Raw genomic sequence first — 4045 nt, forward strand, 5'->3', positions numbered from 1 at the left:
GGGTTCAATTCCCGGATGAGCCCTTGTACTGCGGGTCTTTATAAGCTTTGGCTTCTCTTTCCTTAGTATGGTAAGCCATGACCATATGCGCATCATACTAACAACACATGTCCAATGTGCAAACAGACTTTGCTGCTGATGGTGTGCAGGCAGCTCTGGAGATCAGGTACAGAATCCGGCTCCCTTAGTTGAGTGAAAAAGCATGCATTGGCCGGGAATCGAACCCGGGTCAGCGCGGCACCCTGGGCCCTGTTTCTTGTACCTGGATAACTGAGTTAGCCGGATAACTTTAACTGGATAACTGAGTTAGCCGGACTTTCCGGTTCCCTGTACGTGGATTTTCCAAATCACCATGACAACAGATCCAAAAGTTTGAGCCTGGTCGAAAGCAGGGTTTAAGTTCAAGTTAGCCCGATGAAGCACAGCCACGCCCCCGCAAAGAAAGTGACAGCGCGTTTCCTGAAATTATTCCCACAGTCTAGGATCTGCTTTATACCATTCTGAATTACGTTTTTGTGCTCCATTCTTCCAGAGGGGGCTTTTGAAATGTAAAATAGACCCAAAATGCTGATACTAAATTCACTTTGTCCTAAATAATGCACGTTATATATACCGTGGCGACGGTGGCGCTCGCTCGTGCGATGTACACATTATGTGGTTATTTTAATTGTAACTGGGATTAAGATGTCTGATGAGATGCGCTGTTTGACGGATTTGAGAAATTGAATGAGCCGTTGACGTCACATTAATGAATGAGGATAAAGAGATAAACTTCATTCAAAACAAAGGATATTCTAAACACGGGTCTCGCGTTCATTAATGTATAAACAATGAATTTATCGCATCTGGCACAGTGGTGCAGCGGTAGTGCTCAAGCCTGCCAACCCAGCGACCGGGGTTCAAAACCCGGTGTTTTTTTGAATATAATATTAATGATTATACGCCAAAGTAGCCTGGTTTTAAGTTAAAATATTATAAATCTACATGCATTGAGGATGTCATTCTTTATATAGCTCTCAACGTGCACCAAATTGAATTATTCCTATATCGCAAAAAGAAGGAGACGACTAGGGTCTCGAACCCCGGTCGTCTGTGTGAAAGTCAAAAGAACAACCCGTTAGACCACATTGGAGATAAGTTAAAGATTGACTATACATCAATCAATGGGTAAGAGAGCCGTATCGTAATTCTGTATAACAGTTAACTAATTATTTTCGCTAGCAAGATCTCATTTGATTATTCAATCCAGCAGGCAAGTTTAAAGAAATATAATCTGATTGATTGAGGTAATGAGGGACTTAAAATTAGCCTATAGATAACGCATTTAACTTGTCGGCGAGGCGATTGAGCCGTATTGCAATCTGTCAATAAAGTCTTAAATCAATTAATCAATCAATGCCGTTAGAGAATCAGGATCTCTGCCATCGATACGTGCTGGCTTTTCACCTAAAGCGGCCGCGCGCATTTAGCCTGAGTCGCAAGTCTGGCTTGAGTTAACGAGACTGAATCCACCTTCGTGGAACAGGAAAATCCCGGCTTCAAACATCGGGTTAACTGAAGCTGGATAATGACATCTTGATCGACTTAGTTGAACCACGTACAAGAAACAGGGCCCTGGAGTAGTTGGCCTTAACGTCCATTCACTCGTGTCTTAACAACGCTCCATTCCCTTAACTTCCATCCACTCCCTGTTTACAAAACCATGTATTATTTTGGCCATATGTGGCGCTGTTGCGAGTTTGTGGATGCGCTGCTGTATCCACATTTAGGAGAAGAAGAACAGAAGAAGAGCAGAGCTGGAGAAAGTAGCGTTTTTAAAACCTGTTAACGTTTGAAGGTGAGTTTAAACTACTAAATAAGATCCGATTCCTAAACACTGTCACAACAGCAGTCATATTGTATATTTTCAACAATACGTTTGTTTACCAATAGGTTCTGTTTTTGAGTTTGTGTTGGCAGTTTCAACAGTTGGATGTACTCGGTGAAGCTGACTGAGTCGTGTTTTGTTTCTGCACAGATCTAATAACGATAATACATTGTGTCCTCATATCTATCTATCTCACTATCTATCTGCTATGCTTTTATTTTTTACTCCGTTTATTTGATCAGGGACAGTGCATATCAATCAACAGTTATACATTTATAAATGAATACAAATTAAAAACTGTAAATATGCCAACATTAGCAGGGTTGCTAGTTTTCAGTTTATTTTTTTGTCCGTAGTGTACATTTAGAATGAATAAAGAGACACGGTATCTGCTACAGCAGATCTATCATATAACGTTACCATGTAAGATGGGAGTTTGCAAAGTTAAATTGTATTATATTATTAGCTGTTACATGATCAATACATTGTGTCCTCATATCTATCTATCTCACTATATCTGCTATGCTTTTATTTTTTTACTCAGTTTATTTGATCAGGGACAGTGCATATCAATCAACATTTATAAATGAATACAAATAAAAAGAACTGTAAATATGCCAACATTAGCAGGGTTGCTAGTTTTCAGTTGTAGTACCTGGGCTAGATGTTTAAGCCAGAAAGAAACAGAAAAATAGAAGGACATTAAAGCTAATCTAAAAACAATTTAAAACATATTCTGTACATTCACTTCACTAGGCATTCATGCATCTATATAATATAAAAAATAAAAACAGTGTACAGGGACAAATAAAAGCCCATACATGTATATACGCACTGTATAGGCAGGCACACACATCATAATCATATCAGGACAGTCAGACTAGTGGGCAAGTGTACAGGGGCTGGACTGAGACGTGACGTGATTTTAATTATAATATGCATGATGTTTTGCTTTGTACAGGCAATAATGAAGAAGTTCCCTGGAAGGAAGGATGTCTCTTTCAGGAAGGGTCCATCTGGACATCTACGGCAGGACCCCGCTGAGGAAGCAAGGAGGATCAAAGATCTTCTCCTCTTCTCTTCCTCCTCTGCACCAGCCCAGCCTGCCTCCGCTGCACCGCTACCTGCAGCCTCCTCTGAACAAGCCCTCATGAAGCTACAATGTGAGAGCAGAGTATTTAGCTTCATTATGATAAACAGCAACCTAATTATCTGCACCTCTACCTGCAGCACGTCTACCTGCAGCCTCCTCTGAACAAGCCCCCAGGAAGCTACAATGTGAGAGCAGAGTATTTAGCTTCATATGTTTATTTTATTTTATTTATTTAGCACATTATTTAAAAAAACAGTGCTAGGAGGGAACGAAGCCCAAAGGGCATGTACAAAGTTCCACTCCCATCTCATTGTCCATAAACAATATGAACGAAATACATGTGTAGCAAGGTCTACACACTATAGCGAAAATATGGAAGATTGACACGAGTCAGTAACAAGAACAATTATTATTATAATTTTTTTTTGATAAACAGCAACCTAATTATATACTTCAGGCTAAGTTTTGCCAATAATATTACTCACAATTCTTTACTAACTACTGTTTCTGAAATGTGCCTGCAGCCTCCTCTGCACCTGCCCAGCCTGCCTCTGCCCCCAGTTCTGACCAGGATGTCAGCCAATGGAACTGCTCTCTCCAACAGCGCATCTGGACAAAGACTGAGCTGGAAGCCTTGGGTCTATGGCCACTGGCCAGGGTCCCGACCGGTCCGGCATCTTATGAATATGGTGTCCTTGTGGCGTCATCCACCTCAGCCTGAACTCATTGATTCCACTTCTGAGCTGCCATCACCCAAATACTTCCAGCTCCATCCCTTCTTCAACTTCGTTGAAATACTTTTGAATCTGCTTGAACACAATTCCTTCCAATAACTTACCTATTACTGGTCAAATACTAATGGGCCTACTGTTTGAACCTGTAAATGGCTATTTACAGTTATTTGGTAGTGGAGTTACTTTGGCTATTTTCCAAGGCTGAGGAAAGACCCTCTCTTCAAAACATAAATTAAATATATGTGATAGTGGCTTAGCCACACATTTTGCAGAGATTTGTAGCAGTGTTCCATTCAGATTATCAACACCGCATGGTTTATCTGGTTTAAGGGCTAGGAGGAGCTTTTCAAT

The 4045-nt window shown here is 40.7% G+C and overlaps 1 long non-coding RNA gene across 1 annotated transcript; it reads left to right on the forward strand.

The window, feature by feature from the left end:
• The first annotated feature begins 1772 nt into the window (after positions 1–1772).
• LOC311243417 lies at positions 1773–3604 on the forward strand. Its single transcript, XR_014620658.1, has 3 exons — positions 1773–1837; positions 2829–3030; positions 3485–3604. It is a non-coding gene; the product is annotated as an uncharacterized lncRNA (long non-coding RNA).
• The last annotated feature ends 441 nt before the right edge of the window (positions 3605–4045 follow it).

This window comes from Notolepis coatsorum, assembly GCF_963971535.1.
Source record: "Notolepis coatsorum genome assembly, chromosome: 17".
NCBI lineage: Eukaryota > Metazoa > Chordata > Actinopteri > Aulopiformes > Paralepididae > Notolepis > Notolepis coatsorum.